Raw genomic sequence first — 21,272 nt, 5'->3', positions numbered from 1 at the left:
GATCTGCAGCAAACCTGTTTTTAACTACAGATCTCATGTGGAAGATTGTTCAAAAGGCAAGGTGTGTCTCCCTGATTAGCCGAGTTGAAGTCACCTGACCCTGAACAAATAGTTCCTGACCCGAATTTTATGTTAACTTTATTTACTTAATATAGAAACGTTAAAATTGGGCTGCAGCGAACTGTGCCATTAACCGTTTCCTTTCTTTCATGTCATTTGTAGGTTTACGGAGGATCACATTTAAGGATCATCACGAAGCTTGGCATCGTGCTGTGGATTTGGCGATTATGCTGCTGGGTCGTTTTTCCTCCGTGGCTTCGTCAGCTTGCCAAGTGCAGGGTTTCGAGAAAGCAGGTAGATGCAAAGCTGTTACAACACGCCGTGGAAGTGCGATGGGAGGGAGACGCTTACTCACGGAGCCGTGCCGTGGGCTGGTGATTCAGATGCCTGCATGCCATCGGCCCCACACCACGGGCTGTGCTGGGGAGGCACGAGCAGGAGGAGGGTGCTGCCGCTCCTGGTAGCGCTCACCCCTGGCACGAGGCAGTGGTGAAGTCAGGGCTGTATTTGCACTGTCACGCGATGCAATTAGGAAAGAGCTGCTCCGTTGGTGACTGCCGTCTGAACCGGCAAGCCTACATCAGAATTGAAACCATCTGTGCCTGGGCAGAGATGTTGACAGTGCCACTTGGTTGCCCAATAGGTTCCTGATTACAGATTAAGCTGGTCTGAAGGGAAAAGGAATACTGCTTGCCCTAATGAAAAGATACGGTTTGTGGGCGAGGAGAAGAAAACTAGATCAATGTTCAGAGGTTCTTTGCTGGACTGTGTCAGCTGGGAAAGCTTAGCTGCTGCTGCTAATTCTTGACGGGCACGTGGAGATAAATGTATGTAAGCCATTCTTCTTCCTTGTGTGATCTTAGCTAATTGGCTTTTCCCTCAGCCTGCCTTTCTTTACCTATAATAGATGCTATAGCGGTTGAAGAAGTTGGTCAATCATTCCAGCAAAATAGTGTGGGATTCTCAGCTATTGCCTGTGTTTAGGCTGTGGTACTGGGGTTATGTCTGCATGACCTCTTGCAGGTTCATGACAGCCTTGACCCTGCTAACCCAGCAGCCCTGTTACAGCTCTGTTTCATGGTGACTTGGCCAGCCTGTGGTCTGGTACCAGCCTAACTGCCCTTACCACCAGCTATGCTCATCTTCCAGCAGCTCTGAGCACAAGGATTTGGTTCACGCCAGACACCAAAGCATGTTGGGCCCTTAAAATCCAACACCCAGCATGAATCATGCCCACACGCTAAAGCTGCACAGCTCTGAAAGAAGCAGTGCTTCTGCTCAGCTGTGAGCACGGGCTTTGTGCTCGTGGTCGTTCCACGGATTGATTAACTATCAGAGCTTTCCAAAGCAGCTCAACATCTCACTTGGTTTTAGAAATCCACATTTGAAGAACAAAGGTCTGTATAGAGATGAAGTGCGATGAGGGAGAGAATGTGAAATGAAACTGCATGCAAAGGGGGGAACATTTGTCAGGGCTGCTCTGCGGAGCCATTAACGCGACCACCAAGCTCCATTTACCTGTCTGGGACACGGGAGCAGTTGCTGGGCCTGTCTGAATGTACTAGAGATTAGCAGGGCAGGAAAACACCTGCTTCCACTTAACTGATCCGAGAGGAAACAAAGGGCAAGAAAAGCTACGGCCTGAACAACGCAGGATTGGATGAAAGCTAATATGCAGCTTCAGATTGGCAGTTGGCAGCCATAACCCTCAATTTAAAGCAGCTGAGAGCCCCAGCTCTTTAGATCTGAAATCTTGCTGCTATGAAGATGAAAGACTTTGTTTTCACTCCTTTTTTTTTCTTTCTTTCTTTCTTTTTCTTTTCATTCAACTGTGGCCAAATGGGGAGCAGGCAGATGGGAGTCCAGGCAAACCCAGGTGCTGAGTTGCTGCACTTGATAATAGGCAGCGAGGAGTGGCAGGCAACCCTGCCAGAAGGAAAGGCAGAAATGTTCAGATCCTTGTGCAGGAGCTCAGGGGCTCCCTTCAGTTTCCCTGGGGGAAAGATGAGGTTGATTGGGACTCACTGATGAGTACAGTATAGACTTTAGCGTAGATATGGGATTGACATTCTGGTGGTGAAGAAGGGAATCCGGGGCTTCTCATTGACTTGGGTGGGTTTTGCTGCTTGGCGTCTCTGCAAGCCAGGCTTTGAGGAAGTTTTTATAAGTTGGATTCTCAAAAATAATGTATTGGATCAAAGAGCATTGAAAAAGTGAACAAAAAGGCTAGACACCTCTTATTCGAGGCTCAGCTCCATGGCCTGGCTCTGTGAGCTGCATTTCATTCACAACTTGGGCTCTGCATCGTTTGAAGTGTTCTGTCATTAGGCTCGTGTTTTAGCTCTGTTTGCTTTGATTGCAGCAGGAACGCTTCTGCTGGCTGTTAACAAACTGGTTATACCAGGGATACCCACCACAACGCCGCAGACGAGGCCCCTTGAAGGCTGCTGTGCAGTGATTAAAGGAAGGGCCCCTGGCCTCTCCTGGGGCTCTCTTCAGTGCCAGGTTAAAGGGTTTTTGTATGTGTGTGCAAGGTAGGGTAGGGAGGGTACCGTACCTATCCCTTGTTCACCAGCTTGTGCCCTATGGAAGCGTAATTTAAGTCTGTCAGATTGGATGTTTGGCTCTAAGTTAGTATGTTTGCAAAAAAGGGAAAAACAGAAGGCAAGGCTTGTAAGATCATAAAACTTTCTTTCCCTGTTCAAATAAACACGCGTTAGCCTGACTTGCCTGCCTACCACTTCTGTCATCTTCAGAGCAGTAAAGAAACAGTGAAACGTACCCGTGACCTTACACAGCACCACTGGCAAAACGTGTTTTAGCTGCAGAGTGTTTGATTGCATGCAAGCTGTCCCTCCAGGTTATTGTACCTCTCCGAAGGCTGTAAAGAGCAATACGCTACTCCCCTCCTCCTTTGCTTGCTTAACTTGTTAAGACATGGAAGGTTACTCCTGCTATGACTCCTATTCCTGACCTGACAGGTGGTGCCTTGCACTGAACTTTGCTCTCACAAACGCAGTTGGGTTTCACGTATCAGCCTCCCGTTTAGTGGACTCGCCCATCTGCACAGAACTCGGTAATTCTAGCAAGGTGTGCTGCTGCAGTCGTCCCTGGCGCTGGGCTGGGGAGCGCTGCTGAGCGCTTGCTGCACAAACAAACACGGGTTGGGGATGCCACGCATTTAATCTCACGCCTGTAGCTCTGTACATTGTGCAATGGGCTGCTGAGCGCAGGTACGAAGATGAAAGAGGTGGAGGTGATGCAGGAAGCGATACTGCTGTCTGCAGCCCGCAGATGAAAGGAGTGAGCACCTTTATGGATCTGCCCCAGCGTGACCCCTCGGTGCAGAGCTGTGCTAGGAACAAAAGAGCTGTAATATTGGATCAGAAGTCCAACGTGCTTGGCAGCCTGATTTCCAGAACTACATAATAGGAACTTACTGAAAAAAGATACACGAACTGCTAAGAGGAATGGCTGTGAGATAGTTTGGTGATGGGAGATGTTTATTTTTGACACAATAAATGCTACGTTTGAACTGTGTGGCAAGGAGCATTTGCCTCCTTTCTTTCTTTATCCCATCTAAAACCATGGGCGTGCTTCTATAGGCAGTGTTGGTGTGTTTTCATCTATCTGAGCATTTGCTTCCTACCAAACTTTTGGTGTCAGTGACATCCTGTGGTGTAGAATTACACGTAATTGGGGTGGTTTTTTGGGGCAAGATTCCTGTGTGCTTCAGCTTATCTGCATTTACCTGAGGAGGAATTATTAATGTGAGGATTTGGTTTGCTGTCAAGTGCTCGTGGCCCAGATGTAGCCCATTTGTTCTGATAACAACAGAAATGGATGTTGCAGTAGTAGGTGTAATAAGCTGCACGTCAATCTTGTTAAAGATGAAAAATATGTAATAAGGTCTTCTCTGGTGTACTTCATGGAGATTTATAAAGTACAGAACCAACACCTTCAGCATAAATACATCATTGCAGTGTGCCAGGAATTAAATCTTATTTCAAGGATAGTTTATATCTCTTGTTACAAATAAAAAGTGGACAAGTGTTTTTCCAGTCCAGTGTTGTTATCTGGCGTGTTGGTTATTACTGGTGTGATAGGGTCAAGCTTATAAGAGCAGGAGGAGCATTTGCATCCCTGGAGCACAAAGAAAGGGTTTTGCACGTATGGACTGGAGACTTGGGGAAAATGCTATTTGCACAAGCTCCAAATTAGTTAATTTATCTGTGTAGAAGTTTTGGACCTGCATTTGAATCTGTCGGAGTCTGACACGGGGTACCTGCTGCCGAGCTAGTTTCCTGGCCCATGGAATGATGGAAATCTCTCAGCAGCTTGGCTTTCAAAGATCATAAAGCCCTTGAGAAGCCTCACCTCAGCGTACAGGGGAAAAGACTCGTTTACTATTGCTGCATTAGAAGAGAACATGAGAGGCTCATTATAAAGCACCAGTAGGTCCTGTATGGCTTAGTCCTCTGCTGCATTATATGTATGCCACGAAATGCTGGTTCTGCTTAATGCGATAAATCATTTATTGAGAACTTGGGCACTTCTGAGTCCAGCTGACACAGGACTATCTCTGATCTAAACAGGCTGTTAAACAACTTTTGAAGAATATAAGTGAAAATTGTTTTTAATTTCACAGTCTTATGTGGCAGCATAGGCCACTGGCTGTCTATAGTTATACCGGCTGAAATAGAAAGGTATGAGAAATCAAAGCAGGGGCTGGAACATAACAGCTTGGATGTTCTGGCTCTACAACAGATTTTTCTCTGTTATCTCAAGCAAGCCACTTCAGTTTTCTTAGTCTCTCTGGTTCAATTCCTCCGATATAAAACAACATTCTTTACAGATATGTTGAAGCTAACATCATGACTTTTGTAAGGTGTGCAGACAGCGCAGATGGGCTGAAAGATATCCAAGACACTAAGCCCAGACTCGTTCCACAGATGGATCAGTGGTCAGTTGCATTACCATATGTGGGGTTTTCAAGGGGGATCTTTTAGAGATGTCAAAGAATTTTGTAAACAAAATTAGCATAACTCTCTCATTACAGATGCTGGATAAGTCTTCCTGATCTGAAGCTTCTAGTGTGCTTGCAACAAGGTACAACAGCCACGTACAGATAGGACTGAGATGACAGAGACGTGTTTAGCGTTACCATCAAGCAAGTATGTCATATGTAAATAGTCTTCGTTTGCAAACAAATGGCCCTTGTGTACTAACCAAGGCCAGAGTGCAGTTTATTGCAGATAATAAGTAATTTCTTGTTGTGATAACAGAGAGGTTCATTTGCAGTCACTTCTTGTCTTTTTCTGCGGAAAGATACGGTTGCATTATTCCATCACAAAACTCAGTTCTCTGTTGCCTGGTCAAGGCCATCTAGAAGCCAGCTACAAGTGAACAGGAGGCAGAAAAGAGCAGTTGTGGGGAGTTCCTAAGGATCCAGTCTCTTGGACTGGTGCTACGTGGAGAATAAAGACCATTGCTCAAACCTAGGGGTGGCTCAGATAGGTCATTGGAAAAAAAAAAAATCAGAATGGGGGTGGGTCCTGGGCTGTAACTCCGTCAGGATGGAGATGTTGATGCTGTTTACAAAAGGAGGGGGAGGCTTGTGCAGTAAGGGGGGTAATTTATATATACTGATATAATTCATGTACCTAAGTCACGTACTGGCCATTTCCTGATGCTGGAGAAAATATGTCTGCTTGTGTGCCAGCTAAGATAATAATCTAAAACTCTGATGCTCACATAGGTTAAAATCTCAAATAAATGTTTTAAGTGTCCAGATGGCCCAATGTGGAAGTAGGCTGTATCTATATTGCCATACAGGATGGTGTTGCAGCATATGCTGACAGATTTGTGCTAGTTTTATTAATTTGGGTGTTGAATCGCTGTCAAGACAACTGAAAAGATCAAAGTGAACAAATCTTTTGAGACATGTAGGGCTCTGGCACCAGGATTTTACCACCTGTGTCGTGGCCAATGTCACTCCAGCATCACGCATGTTAACAAGCACTGAGACGTGCCTCCACACACCCCTGCCCCATGTCATGGAACATGTATCCCGTTGGGATATGTTTTTAGGAGGTTGGTAGCTTCCTATGGATTATAGATGCTATCTGCGCTAACTGCCGGCCAAAGAACTGGACACTGAAATCCTGTATTTGGAAAGCTATTTATTAACTTTGACTTTTAAATTCCTTTGAGGGTACGCAAATGCAGATTGGGATGCTGCAGGCATAAGTTTCTTCTCCAAAATGCTGTGGGCTAGATTTGTCCCAGTCAAAAACATGTGTCTTGAAGCGACAGCTCCAGCAAGTGGGAGAAGAAAAGGAGAAAGCCAGCTTGCTCTGAAGCACAGCCGAGAGTATAATCAAACTGCAAATCGTATAACACCTTGCAGGAGAAATCAGTCTTTTGCAACTAAAGGTTTCCAAGGTTTCTCTGGAGTTAGCTGTGGGGATAAGTTGTGTCTTAGGGGAATTCTTCTGCCAGTTGGGCTAATTAACATGATAATTTGTTGTTTCATTAGCTACATCTTTCATGGGAAATGTGAGTGCATTTCCTTCATAACAAGAAGAAAACATTTCACTTGTTTTTCTTTTTTCCTGACACTGCTGAGAATTCGCTGAAAACTTCCTTGAAAAGGGCTGAAATTAGTGTAAAGAAAGCCACAGTCTGGCTTTGTTTTAAGTGCATTTATTAATCATAGTGAGGAGTGAACAGTGGTTCTGTATCAACCCCTTTCCTACATCCTTCAACACTTTCAAAACAAGGTTATCATGGAAGAGATTCCACTTGTCAGCATCCCAGAAGCATTTTGTACAGGGAAAGGAAAGTATGGCTCTGTTGATTGTAGCCTAAACAGGACCTTTTGTCAGCATTGAGAATGGAATTTCTACCTGGCTAAACTAGGAGTAAATACCACAGAGGTCTGAGCTGACGTGTGCTGTGGTTTTTGTAATTTCAGTCACGGTGCCTGTGACTGGATGTAGGAATCCAGTCGTAGGCCTCTGCTCTTACTAGCTTGTGTATCAGTGGACTTGAGTTGTGGCTGGACTTTTTATCAGTTTCTGAAATTATTTTGGATGTCAAGACTAGATGGTGATGGGATTCAAGCTGCTCTTAAGATTTCAAAAAAATAAAATTATCAACTCTTGTGAATTTACCAGCAAAATTACGTGCAAGTCCTTCAGCAAGTCCTCGCATCTGTGCCTTAGGTCGCCCTTGTTTGGGAAAGCGATCATCAGCCCATCCATGTAATCGCTATTCCATTGCAAATTGGGTGACCTAGGAGGGTTCCAGCTGAATAATCTGATTTCTAATTCAATGGGTGTCATATTCTGATCGACTGAAAATTAGTTGGTTTCTAAAACATTTGAGCCATCTCAGCAATATTGAATGCCACTTCCTCCTGAACCCTTGGGTGCCGGTAGACCTCTGTTCTTCTCCCACACATCTTAGGGGTGTCTAGAAGGGGTGTGAGACATATTTTGGAGCAGCACCGCCAAATCCAAGCGTGAACTCGATAAATAGTTGAATCTTTGTTCACGGCAGCAGTGTGGAGACCCGCGTGCCCCCGGAGAGGCCAGTGTGTGCAAAGCAGGGCTGCAGCACGCCAGTCGGCCCGGCTCGGCCGCTCCCCGAGCGGAGGACACACCTGTTAATAGCTAGAGGCCATGAGATTGGTTGGACGCGAGGAATGCACCTGCGCAGGGAGGGGTGAAGGACTACATGTAAGACGAGCCCGTAGACACTCGCCGTCTCTTCTCAATTCCAGCTTAAACAAGCAACAGCGCTCTGGGCTGCGAAGAAAGCCATGCGTGGTTTCATCCTTTGCTTTCTTTTTTTTATTTTATTTTTTATTTTTAAATTTTATTTCAATAGTCTGATACGATTTAGAAGTGTTGTTTTTTTCAGGTACGGTTGTATTTTATTTTTAAAATTATTTTTTTTTGTCTTCCTTCGTTTCGTGTGAATCTCGCTGCGAATGCCTCTCGCTCCGAGTTCGTCTTTTCCAGGACACGGAAAGATCAGGCGATGGAAACCCTGGCGTGCGCTCTCCTGACGGTCATTGCGTCCTTTTTGTTACCTCTCGAAGGCTGATGAGCTTGGTTTGGGAAAAGGTGGTTGTGCTTCCACGCTGAAGTTACTTGAATGTGTGTGTGTTCATGGTCCTGGTAAGCCTTAGAGTCCAGGTGCTGTGGTAAAAATGATCTGCCTAGCATGCAGCATGACTTCTTTGATGCCTTTCATGCCTACGTTCATCGAAATTCTCCTTTCAACTTCACTTTTTTTTTAGGGCTCTGTCCTCTTTTCTCTTCCTCCTTTTCTCCCCAGGTAGATTAAAGAGGGTTTTGTTGTAGGGATCAGGTTTTGTCTGCTCAGTTCTGGGGGAGGGGGAAGCGGCGCATGAATTCGAACGTTCATTTTCCAACCAGCAAAACCAGTCAGGGCAGGTAGGAGCAGAACCAAGAAACTGAATAGGAGGGAGCCATGGGGGAAAGCCAGTTTCACTGAGGTGTCGTGGAGAGCTTGGAAAAAAAGACACCTTCGGAGAAGTTTTATGGCGACTGAAACGAGATTAGTGTAAATTTTAAGAGATCTATGCAAAGAGAATTGTTGCATTTCAACAAGCACCTAGTTGGGTACTGCTAACAGTGACCCTTCAAAATGCAACATGCTATAGGTTCCTTTTCAATTTCTTTGTTGCGATTGCCACTTTTCAGTTAGTTTTTAAATTAACTGGCATTTTAATGTATTTTATTACATTTGCAAAATGCCCAACCCTCTAGTTTTAGACATACGCTCATTACTTCTGCTACTTTGGAGCCAGAATTAATTCCTCAGCTGCTGTGCTGGAAGTGAAGGAAATTGATTGGGAACTTTTCAGCCGCCGATGTTGTTCAGGTGGAAGGGGAGATCTCGTTCTGCTTCAGTCATCGGTTTCCGCTCATGGCACGGAGGAGCCATTTTGGGTTCGTTTTGTTTATTCTTTTCTTACCTGAGGCTTTTGTGTGTGTGTGTGCCTGACAAAACGAGCATAATTAAGTCTTCTCCCCGTTCTCGCGCTAGTTCGCTCTCGCTGCGGAGGGAGCAGTGCCAGCTGCGACTAGCCTTTACTTGCGCTGCCTGCTTGGACACCAAAGAGGCAGAAGACAAAACAAAGTGGTTTGCTGCGTTTTTGAAGTGTTGAAGTCTAGCAGCGGGCTGGAGGCAGTCGCTGCGCCGCTTTCTCAGATGGGCAGATCGAGTCGAGGTACCCAAAAAGCCCCTTCTCGGCTTCTCCGCTCGGGTCGGCAGCTGGAGGGTGATGCTGTTGACGTGGTAAATTTGGATGGAGGAGTAAGAGGTGTTTTGTAAGCAAGCAGGCTTCTTGTATAATGCATCTACCCGGCTTCAGGAAGAGGCTCTGGGCTGGCTTTGCAGACACTTTGCAGTCAGCAGAAAATGTTTGCTCACTCGTTCCCTCCACCCCTTTGGTAAAACAGCCTTCGAGAAAGTTCTGCGAGGCACCGAGCTGGGCCGAAATAACGCCAGGGGATCTGGCTTCTCAGAACCAGGGAGCTCGAGCTTGCCCTGATTTAAATGCTATGTGATCTAGCTGATTTCAGGAAGAGCTTTAATGGCTTGTTTCTGAAAAATTTTGTCAGGATCGCGTGAAATACTGCTAAATTATGTACCCCTCTTTTCCAGTGCAGTTAATTCTTCATTTTTATTTTTACGTATATTTTCTCCCTGTAATTGCAGGTATTTAAATTCAGATGACTTAACTTTTTCCTTGAAAGAATTATGATTTAAAGACGCTTTTGCTTTGTTTTACACTCCTCTGTAACAGAAGATTACTTTGCACTTGCGTGAATCTTAGAGAACAGCATTACTGTTGAAAAATGGCGTGCTGTTCCGTCGGTACACAAATAGCTAGCTAGGAGGTTTTATCCATTTAATTTTTACTTTGCAAATTTTGTACTGGCCTCAGTCTTTTTAATTGGCTTTGATCCCTTTTTTAATTTAACTTGCATTGCAGCTTGCAGATGTGGGTGTCTGAACTTCGGTGCCTACACAGAGCTGGAGGTGTTACATGGAAAACTTTTGCACGCACCTTTGCCTGTGGGTGTCTAAAGGGCTCTCAAAATCAATGATTTTAATTATTGAATCATTGGTCATTACTAAGTGAGAAATTGAGCTGTTTAAAGACACTGTTTGGCATATGGGCAACTGAAATTAAACAACCAAAATGTTACAGACTTGTAGGAAACCATAGGAATGCCAGGATTTTGGAAACTGTTAACTAAATACCAAATTCTGTCTCCTCTTCCCATTCTGCCCAGCAAGCAGTGATCGTGGTGAAGATTTCTCAGAAAAATTAAATTACTAGCCGTGGTGTAATCATGAACCCAATCCTGGTTATTTTAGTACATTTCAGGAAAGCTAAAAATTACAGCTTCCAAGTCTGGCATCTTATAAAAGTTGCCGAGATCTGGCGATGACCAGCATCAAGCACCAGATGCCTGATACAGTGATGCTATTTGGTGTTCCCAACAGAGCAGGGGTTCAGTTCTTTTGGTCTGGAGCCTGCCCGTTAGCACCAAGGGCAATGTTGGTCCATGCAGGGAATGAGTTCAGAGGAGTGTGGGTCCTGAAGCTGACCCACTGACACAGTTTTACTGATAAAAATGGAGTAAAACTTCTTTATTCTAGAAAGGAAAAAAAAAAAATCCTCCGTGGAACAAAGATTTTAATTTAATCAGAATTGAAATGAATGAAAGGGCACATTAAAATATACTTCAGTTACGATATACCAGTTAATGATAGTGTTTGAAAATTGCTTCAATATGACATTCATTAAACTTTAAAAACCCTCCTAGGTTTCCCCTTTTGTGTGAATGTTTGCTCGTCTAAGAAATAGGGTTTTCTTAGTGTACTTAGTTGGAGGGAAAAAAAAGGGAGAAAAGCTGAAGTGCTTATTTTCTACATTCCTAATTAAAAAAAAAAAAAGGCATGTAATGAGATTTCAAATTACAAAAATGTAAATTGGACATAAAATATGAGTGCAATCAGATGTTAATTTGTTAGACATTTTGTTTGCAAAACAAGTTAATTAGAATGTTCTTACCATATTTTGGGCAGGGGAAAGTGGCCCGAGGAAATCACATTTCACAGTCGGGATGCACATTTCACTTTAATTAGTTTTGTTTTTTTTTTTAATGGCTCTGTCATTAGAGTCAGATAAGTCTGTTTTAGGGGCTTACTTTTTTTTTTTTTCCAGTCTTCGGTGGTGGCAGAAGTAATCCCGATCAATAAGCCATCCGAACTCCAGAAACAGGACTTGGTTTGCACTGATGCTTTTAAGCTTGCAGCTAAGCCTGGCTGTCCTTTCCAACTCCAGGTACAGCTTTTATCTGATGGAGCTCCGAGATATAAAGGCTTAAGTTTCACATGCTTTGTTCTTTTCATCGGGCCGTGCCTATTGATTAAGGCTCACCCTGCAGGTTAACCAACAAGTTATTTTTCCCCCCACTGGAGCTGCATTCCTTTCCAGACCTGCAGCTGCCTGGGCAAAGCCGGGCACCTCCGTGTCCCCCCTGGCATATCTGATACCCCATTAATTGATACCCGATTGTTTTAAGGCTGGGGGAACTTTGCCTACTTGAGAAGCGGGTGGGGGAGGCGGTAAGAAGTAGAAGAGGGGAGGAGAAAGAAAGGTAATATAGGTACAGAGCTCATTACTCACCATGTTTAAAGAAAAAAAAAAAAAGGGGTGGAGTTCATTTGAGTTCCTTGTTTTCCACTCCTCTTCAGTCATTCTTTCCTTTTTTCTCAAGGCCTGAACATTGGTAATAGTGGTGATGATTAACTAAATGAAGTTGGTAACCTGGGTGACCATTAGGGTGGTTTTATATTTCATGGGTACCGCATAGGCAGAGAAAGCACACCATTGAGGACTCGGAAAAATGAGATGGGGCGCTTGGGGTTTTTGGTGGTGGCTTGTTTTTTTGTTCTTTTTGGTTGTTGTTATTTATTAATTTATTTATTTTGTTGTTGTTGTTTTGGTGGTGTTTTTTGCCTTTTTTTTTTTTAATTCTGTTTCTTTACTTTGTGTTTTGCGCCTGGGTGTTTCACAACGGTAAGGCTACAAGCACCTTCTTCCATGTTTCCCTTCTGCTCCAGTCTTTTTCGTTCCTTCTCTCCTTGATCTTTTGAAAGATCCTGTGTCTGACTGAATTGCAGTTTCCCCTTGTTTGCAGGCCCACCTGGAAAACACTATCTTGGGGAGTAGGAGGAAGGTGAAAAGGATTTATTTCTCAATTTATTAGATATATGCTAGATTAATTGGCTTGGAGATTTATCTTTTATGATGCATCTTAGATTTGTCCAGCTTTTGACATAATAACATAGTGCTATTCTCTCGAGACAAAGCATTTAATTTCGTGCTGTCACCACGCTTGTGTTGTGTGTACTAAAAGCAAGTGCAGTCTTCTGTGGAACAAGAAATTCTCGAAACTCTCAGGCCTCTGGTGGGCATGAATTGTTTGTTTCACTGGCAGCGGGAATGTAAGCAGCAAGCTGGTGCCATAGCTTACAACCTTTTTTTTGGGGGGGGGGAGAGGGGGTAAATATTAATAATTTTTGTGCTTGGTAGATAATAAATGTCTCACTCCAAACAGACAAGAAAAATAGGAGCTGAAGATTGTTAGTTTATTAGTCAAGTGAGGAATAAGCAGGCTATCGGTTTCTAACAAACTATTTTTATTCGGTGAACCAGACTGAAATAAACATGTTGGACTTAGTATTAAAAAAGAGAGAGATCCAGGGTTATGATTTGGTGTGAAATGAGGGTTCATCTGGGAAATGTGGGCTTTAGAAGTGAATGCTTCCATTTGACTTGTCTTCGTGCAGACCATGCCGGTTAGTGAGACCCATAACTCGTTTGAAAGGTGGCCCATGCCTTTTTGGGGGCTTCTGTGTCTGAGAATTTGTCGTTGCAAGCATTGTGTTGGCTAGAGCAGGTGGCTGGGTGTGCTGATTGTACAGCATTGCCTGTGACTCCGAGTAACCTCCTTAGGGAACGCTCAGCAAAACATTCAAACCATGGCCAATTTTTGGTAGCTCTTGCAGTAATAAGAAAGAATTATGAAGGTTCTTTCCATCCTGTGCACAGGGTTGCACATGATGAAGTGAAGATCAAAATATCACACAAAATTGCATGTAAACATTTAAGCTACTTTTTATAAAAATCATTTTCTGAACTCATACTAATTGATATTAGGTTTGGTGTTGGCCCTTTGGCTGCCAACAGAAAAAAAAATCACCTCATTTTTTACAAAGTATGAATTTCCTTTGATTTTTTTTTTCTATTATTCACTTCTAAAATTTGTTTTGTATATGAAGCATCGCCTATGGTACTAAGGAGGAAAAGTTAAACAGATGTAGTGTTGTGCAGAAGATAACACAAAGGCTCTTTCTATTTTCTGTATTCCATTATTGACAGCAGTTAGGCAAACCAAACAGATTATTATTCATTCAGTGGATTAGCTCTAAAACAGTTCCAGAAAGTACACTGTAAGATTTTATGTCTTCCTGGAAACCGTTTCGCCGTTTTTGTTTGCTACAATGATAGATTTTTTTTCTTTCTTTCTTTTTTTTTCCTCCCCGCAGAAAACGCCATTTTCATTGCACAGTGCTGAGGGGTAGGCCACAAATGATATGAAATTTTGAACAGAAAATTTACCAGCCATTGTCTGGTTGAATAATGATTAACACAGGAGCAAGGAATGAGGGTTGTGTGTTAGAACTACATTATGCAGCTAAGAAATACGTGCCTTTGTAGTAGTCATCTTAGCGTGTTACCATGTACCAGCTTATACAGGAAACCCGTGCGGAGCTGCAGAATTTTTGTTTGTTTAACTACATTCTCCTCCTTGGCTTAATCTTCAGGTGTTTCTTTCTGGTGTAAGTCAATATAGGACAAGGCCCTAGGAGGAGTCTGATGAGGAAGTCAGTGTAGCACTGATGTATGGTTCTGATACTCCTTTGAGAAGGAGTTTCAACTCCTTTGCAAGTGCTGGGTTGACTTGGTGTGCCAACAACATACTCTCTTGGTACAATCTGCACCAACAGAGTCCCTGTTTTCACTCAAAACTGATTTGGAGGACATTACAAAACACCCGTTTAATGCAAGGTCTTTCAGAAGCCCAATCTAGGGCCTCACCCAAGCACAGGACTCTCTTGAGAGCAGTTCTGTCAGAGACCAGAAGCGAAGGAAGCGTGCAGGAAGGGCTGGATGACTTGGCAGGTCTGCTCCAACCTCTGGTTGTATAATATTATACTATTGTCCCTTCATAATAATACACTGAGAGTCGAATCCTGCTCCAGGCTGCCATTCCTGACGTGCTGTGAATGGTTAGTAAAACGTGTTAGCAGAGGGCCTGGTATGTCAAAAGGATTTTAATTAAAAACATCTTTTTTCCATTGCTAAAAGGAGAAATAGGACTGAGGCCTTTCGCCCTTCCATGGTGAATTTAATCAAGACTGGTACTTTTTTTTTATGTCTTTCAGCGTGTATGAAGGGAATTGCTCGATCCAATTTCATTTCTTTAGGAACAGGCAGACTGTAGCAGCACACCCCGTCATGGATTTCTTAGCCTTTTGTTCGCAATTGCAGAAGGGAGGGTGAGAAATGGCAGAGCTTTAAAGGCAGGTGGGCACCCGTGTTTCTCTTTGGGTCCTCGGAAAAGTGCCTGGACACCTGGGCTGAGGGTTGCCACATCCGACTGCTGTTTTGTGCTGGTTCAGCATGGTCATTGCACCCTTCCCGTGCCTTGGTTCTTCTGCACTGAACACATCCAAGGTATTTTTCTATCAGGAAATATGTCAAAGTCAGGAGGGTGAAAGAGTCTTTAAAGGAAAAAGTCCTGAAAAAAAAAAACGTATTTACTTTCCCTTCTGCCTTTTCCCTTTGTGTACACCTATTGCGGAAAGAAGCAAGGCTTTCCTGTGCCACTGAAATATCTTCATTTTAGATGTTTTCCACCTCTTCTGGGTGGGAGAGATGTGAGAGCTGATATAATGCCACTGGCACTGATTTGTACATTCTGGATACAGAAAGATGTGTACCGTTGAATCTCTTGGCAAGATTTGGATTTTATACCTCTGAAGCATTAGTTCATGACATTATGTGTATGCTTTCTGGCTTGAACATGTGTCTTGGTCCATATAACATCTCTGAGATTGTTGAATGGTTTCAGTAGTAAGAAATGGGCTTTGAGAAAGATCCACTGAGCCCAGGAGCAGTGAATTGTTAGCTTAGGGTATATTTCTCGTGCAGTTTTGCTCTTGTGCTCATGAAAGCAAGAGATGCTACCTTCTAGCTGGGCCACAGATGAAGGTGTTTTGGATCAGGCTGAAATATTCCTGCACCATCAGAAAACAGCAGGATCATGCCGTCTTTTCCTGCTGGGTTGATTCCCAGAGCATCGTAAATGAAATGGTGATTGCCTTGAACTCTCCTTATGGCGTCTTTGAGATGGCATCCGAAATGCTAGGTGGGGCTGCTAAGGGGCACGTAGTCTGATCCAAGGCTAGATGGGGTGGCTCAGCACCTTTTCCAGCTGAGCTCAGAAAATAGGCAAGGACGCAGGTTTCACAACCTCCCGTCTCACCCGAGCGGTGACACCGGTCTGTGACACACGCAGCGTCCTCCATCTCATCTCAGGAGAAGGTGGGGCAATGGCTGGGCGCTTGCATGCTAATGTAAAATGTTTATGCATTTCTCCCTTTGCTGTCACTATTTTTAAGTGGCAACACAGTTTCCTGGCAGCTTTCCAAGGTTACCGTGGTGTAAAATGTAAAGATTAAGCAAAGGCTCTGTTACAGCTTGAAGAGGACATCTTAAAAAAGATAAATCTCTGTGTTCTCTATGAGCACTGACATCTCAGGTGTTTTCTATTCCATGTTCAACAGAGAAAAACATTTCCTGTGCACCTCCAGTTGTAGGAAGCTCTGGCAAACTCCATCCACACAGCAGCAAAGGCAATTCCATGTGGTTTCTGAGGGCAGAACTAGATGGGTGAAATCAAATTTGTGATCCCACGCTCACATATTACATGATAGCACACATTCAGCGGACTAAGTTTCATCCACAGTGACAACCTCTCAATGTGCAGTCGGTTGAGATTCTGGCCTGTGATTCTGCTCTTCTGGATGACCTTTTCTGTTGAAGGTCTGGTTTTATTCATTAGGACCTTTAGGTTTGACCCGAGCCACTTAACATGTGTCCATCACCTTCCCTCCCTGAGGAGTTTATGAAATCGATGCAATTCAACGTTTTCTCCCTAATTATAACTAAGTATCATGTAATTTTTTATAAACTGTGGTCAGTCAAGAAAACTATTGATCTAATATTAAACAAGCACAGTTTTGATACATATCAACCTGATCTGTTAACACAACCTGAGTTTTTTTGCATGGAAATCCTACATTCTTGCTATTCTAACTAACATGTATGCTACTGTAGACAAAGACCTATTGTTTATTTCTTCTTGTTGACTTCCTTCATTTGATGTTATTGATGTAGAAAAGACGCTTTCTGTTGTAATGGTGAAGTGGAGCATGTCTTTTTGTTAGCTGCCTCGGGAAGCTTTATCTTTCTTGACACTTACCTACTAGCAAGGGACTGGTGGTGTTCAGTGTCTTCTTGTTAACACCACCACAAAATGTAAAAGCAACCCCAACCCTTCCTCCACCCCTATGTTGTTTTTTTTTTCAGTGATCTATTTAGCTGTTCATAAGTTGGCCTTCTGAAACAGAAGGGGGAATCACATGTGTATTTTTGTTCAAATGCCAATGCAAGGGCATGGCACACAGTACAAGACTTGAAAAGCTGTGTGGGGTAGCCTCATGGAAGAGCTCTTGTAATGTGACTTGTTGGCACCGGAATTTGACTGGAATTGCTCTTAAGTGAATCTTGAGGAGGTGTTGTACAGTATAGTGACTAATCTAAAATATTGGGTAATGTAGAGAATGACATGACAGTTGAACATCTTAAACCAGTGGGATTCTAGTTGCAACAACAGCTTCATTTATCATTTCATCACATTTCTCTCCAGCTGTTTTTCACTTTATTTTTTCCACCTTTCTACTGAATGCAGTCCTGCTGTTCAAACAGTTGCTGTGCAGCTGAGAGTTTGAGAATAGCTTTCACCTTACTGCAGTTTAGAAGTCTTTATACAAGCAGTAAGGGTTGTTTTTGCTGTTGTAAATTAAAACACAAGCTCCCTTTGTTCAGGAATGTAGCTTTTTTGACTTGGAGTTATCTGGAACCAAACTAAAACATCTCTTCCCCTGCTTTCAGCTGCACCTCTTGCCTCCCTGCATGTTGGAGGTCATTTTGTTGTTGCACCCCATCACGAACCACCCTGGTGTGGTTTTGGCTGAGAAACCTAGCAGCTGTGCAGGTAAAGAAGGAAATGGGCAGAGGGAGGGAATGACAAACCCCGTCCTGTACCCACGCTGTGGGTGGAAATGGAGATTTCCAGCAGGTTTTGGAATGCAATGGAAGGTGTGTTTGTCAGGTTACCAGTTCTGACTTCGTAAGGGTATTAAATGTCAACACTGAGCCTCTTTGTGCTGAAGAAACTGTAGTCATGCATTTAGGTGCTGCAGAGCTTTTTTGGAGGATTAGGTGTGTTTTTTAATGTAATGCTTCAATATCATAAAAATCTACACGTACAAAAATATTGTGTACAATGAGAGGATCCAAGCCCTCTGTTTAAACACTCATTCCTTCTTTGTAACAACTGTGCAAAAAAAATAAACCTGATTAAAATATGACTGAAAGGATCAGCAAACTTTAATTGCTTAATAAAAGCGTAGATAAAGCTTAAATGGTTGGAGGTACCAGAAGAAAGGTAAGAGTCATATGCCTAAGGCTTGCATTGCTTCCTGGATTTTGCATTCCCCCCCATTTTCATTTGACATTACCAGGTAGGGCATAAGGTTGGCTGTAATTGCCCATACCTCAAATACCATCTTGTTACAGTTTTCTGCTGGTGAGTGTGTTCCAGTAGGTGTAAATAGAAATGAGGACTCTCCTTGGTAAGTGACAGCTCTGAAGGTGTGCGTGGGGAGGCAGGGGATGGTGGGAAGAGGCAGGACCTGTGTGTATCGTGACCTGTACGAGTACTTTTGGGATAATTTTTCAGAATGTAGTTGCATCCTCCTCTCCCACATGAATAGTATTTGATAATTGTTGAAACCACAAAGGAGGGACAGCTGCAGGTGGTGTTTTTTCCCCCCTCCTCTTTTTCCTTCTCCAAATGATGAGGCTTTCTTGCTTGTTCTATATCTACTGCTTGTAGACCATGATCCTGAGATGCCATTACCATCTTACTGGGCAGCATTGGATGTTTTCTGTTTTTCTAATACTGCCTGGTAATGATGATTATGGTGTTTCGTGTACAACGTGGAAAAGCTCAACAGCAAATTTGCAAGCAGAGGTTAGTGGCCAGTAGAGAAATCCATGCTTGATTGACTGTCGAGCCTCCCCAAGCATGATTAAATTTATAATGAAATGTTTCATGTTCTAGAATAAAGGATAAAAGCAAATATATGAAAATCTTGTCCTTACTGTAGAATTATGAAATAATTTTAGAATGAGCTTGTAAATAGAAAATCATGCAGAATATAAAGGATAGCATATGTTTGATGCTGCAATGATAAGAACACATTCAAATGAAAATGTTAAGTTTTGTAGCAAAGACGAATGCAAGTACTCTTTTCCAAATAGATTCTTTCTATTTACTTTCAAGTTATAGTAGCTTTCAAGAGAATGAAAGTAAACATTTTACTGAAATTTAACATTTGAGTTTTCTAGCTCATAATTTTCTCTCAAAATCAAAATGTTCTTCTCACCTAAGTATAAGAAAATTGAAGAAACAAACACCTGAAATCGAAAGTGGAATTTACTTTTTCAGCTTTGCTATGGTAACTTACTCCTTCCTTTTCACATCAGTTCCTCTAGACTTCTGTCCTCCAGCAAGATGTTCTAATAGCAAAGCCATTTATTTTAAAACCTTGAAATTTTAAATAAGGTATACGTTATCTGTATTAAAATAAAATAAATATGTTTTTATTTCCATTTATTACTTTTTGGTGAGAGAGCGGGGGACACTTAACTTCCCTTCCCCGATTGTAGTCATTATTTTAGTGGATGGCCACTACAATATGCTTTAAGGTACAATGGACTTGATTCTTACTCTGTGAGGTTTCTTTCCATAAATCAGTGATACTGGTTAAAGTTACTTGGAAAAAGCTAGCTCAGCCTGGAAGGACTTAGTGTGAGAATGTTGTCTTCAGTGGTTCACAGATGCTTTTTGTTCTTTTCTGAGAATTAAAGCAATCCAGGAAGTTTAACTCCTCCAGTTATCAGATACTAGAGGTGCTGTATAATGGCTATCACCAAGAAAGGTTATTGTTGCTGATAGATGCTTTTATCGGCCTGGGCGTTATGGGCAGGTGTTTCAGTGTACCTGGCAGGTGTGAAGCACTCCAGGGCACAGCAGCAGCCCCCCTTCCCACCCAGGGTCTCTTACTGGCACACACTGTACTGCAGTGTTTAATTCCTCACGTGAAGGCTGGCTGGTCCTTGAAACCTGGTCAGAAGTTTAAAAAAAAAAAATAAAAATCATGGACGTGTAGCCTGGATGAGCTGAGTTGTGTTACTGTTGAGTCTTATACAAAGCTTGCATATGCCCCGTGAAATACTGTGCTGGATCCACAAAGTGTCTTAGGGCTATGATAAATATTGCATGAAGCAGAACAGTGCCTATGCAGAGCAGCTCAGAGCAGAGCTCTCCTGCTACTGCACGATAGTACCTCGAGAGGTACAGCTAGCAACCAAGGGGCCAGGGAAGGGAGCTGAGCAAATCCTGGTACCCATCTCCTGCGTGTGCAGAGGGTCAGAGACAGCCAGAAATCCAGCATCCTTACAGTGGCACAGAGCTCTCAGGTAAGGGACCCCTTCAGGCTGAGAACTGGGCTAGATTTCGACCTTCTCTGTTGCATGATGTGCTACAGCAAGCTTCCCCTCCTTTTAGGAAAAAAAAAATAATAAAGCAGACAGCGACCCTGCATCTTTATCGTTACCATTCAGTACGCTTAATTACATTACCAACAGCTGCACACCTAAGCCTCCTGTGACTTTGATTTAAGATTTAAATTTGTCTGTATCCCTTAAACCCAAGCAGTACAATAAAGTATTTGTTCTAAAAGCAATGACCTGTATTAAATGCTAGGCCATCTTTGTCACTTTTTGTGCCCTTCTTAGCACTGTTTTATTTGTATGCCAGTTTTCAGTTTGTCCTTTTAATTGATTGGAAAGACTTGAAGCTGCTGGTACTTTTGTGATTCAAAAGGGAGGACAGAATGAGGAAAGAGAGAAACAAAACAAAGGAAATCTTCCTGCTTTTACGCTGTGTTGAAATGGAACTTAACCTTGTGTTTCTATTTTAGATCTTAAGTAAATCAACCTTCTATTATCAACTTTGTCTTCTGAAATCCGCCGTGATTTTCACGTTATCTTTTAGTACCCAGTGTCTTCCTTCTGTCCACCACCTACCTGGTAAATTACTTACACGCTCAGTGATGCAAGGCAATCTTTCTCAAGCCATTTCCATTAGTTTTCATGGACCACTGACATCCCGAAGAATGTGGAATCATTAATAGCTGCTCCATTTCTCCAGCTGCTGGACAGACCATGGTCCTCTGTGGGCATCTTACTAGACAGTGCTGGATTTCTTGGATCTACTCTAACACTGTCTGGTAACGATGTTTAAAGGGTGAACCAAACAACAACATGCATCAGGAGGAGCTCTCACAGAAAGACATTGTGCCACAATTTAGGCCAAAGTGGAACATTTGGACAACAGGGTAAGGACGTTGGCTATTGTACTAATGAGTATTTTTAGATGTAGCTGCAATCATAAATACTTCCAACCACAGAGCTGCTGGAAATCACTCCGTTAGATGCTGTTAAGCCTTGTTATTGCTGTGGAGGAGGTGTGACAGGATATGTCGGCTCTAGCACACAAAATTCACGTCTCCACAGAGGCACAGTGCTGCAATCTTCTCTCCCAACAGTGGGGTTGGAGCCGTGATGTGTTTGCACAGCTCTAGGCCAGGAGGCTGAAAAGGCCAGGAGGCTGAAA

The 21,272-nt window shown here is 43.0% G+C and overlaps 1 long non-coding RNA gene across 9 annotated transcripts in view; it reads left to right on the top strand.

The window, feature by feature from the left end:
- Positions 1 to 21,272, top strand: part of LOC310883170 — a 59,779-nt gene that overhangs the window by 36,801 nt on the left and 1,706 nt on the right. For 7 of the 9 annotated variants that reach the window (XR_014573344.1, XR_014573345.1, XR_014573346.1 and 4 more), the window contains one exon: positions 223 to 9,206. This is a non-coding gene — a long non-coding RNA (uncharacterized lncRNA). Of the gene's footprint in view, positions 1 to 222; positions 21,249 to 21,272 lie in introns of those variants that run through there. The other 2 variants (XR_014573351.1, XR_014573343.1) reach the window with 2 other exon arrangements.

The sequence above is a fragment of the Anser anser genome (assembly GCF_964211835.1).
Source record: "Anser anser genome assembly, chromosome: 17".
NCBI lineage: Eukaryota > Metazoa > Chordata > Aves > Anseriformes > Anatidae > Anser > Anser anser.
This window is presented reverse-complemented; position numbering and strand designations above follow the sequence as displayed.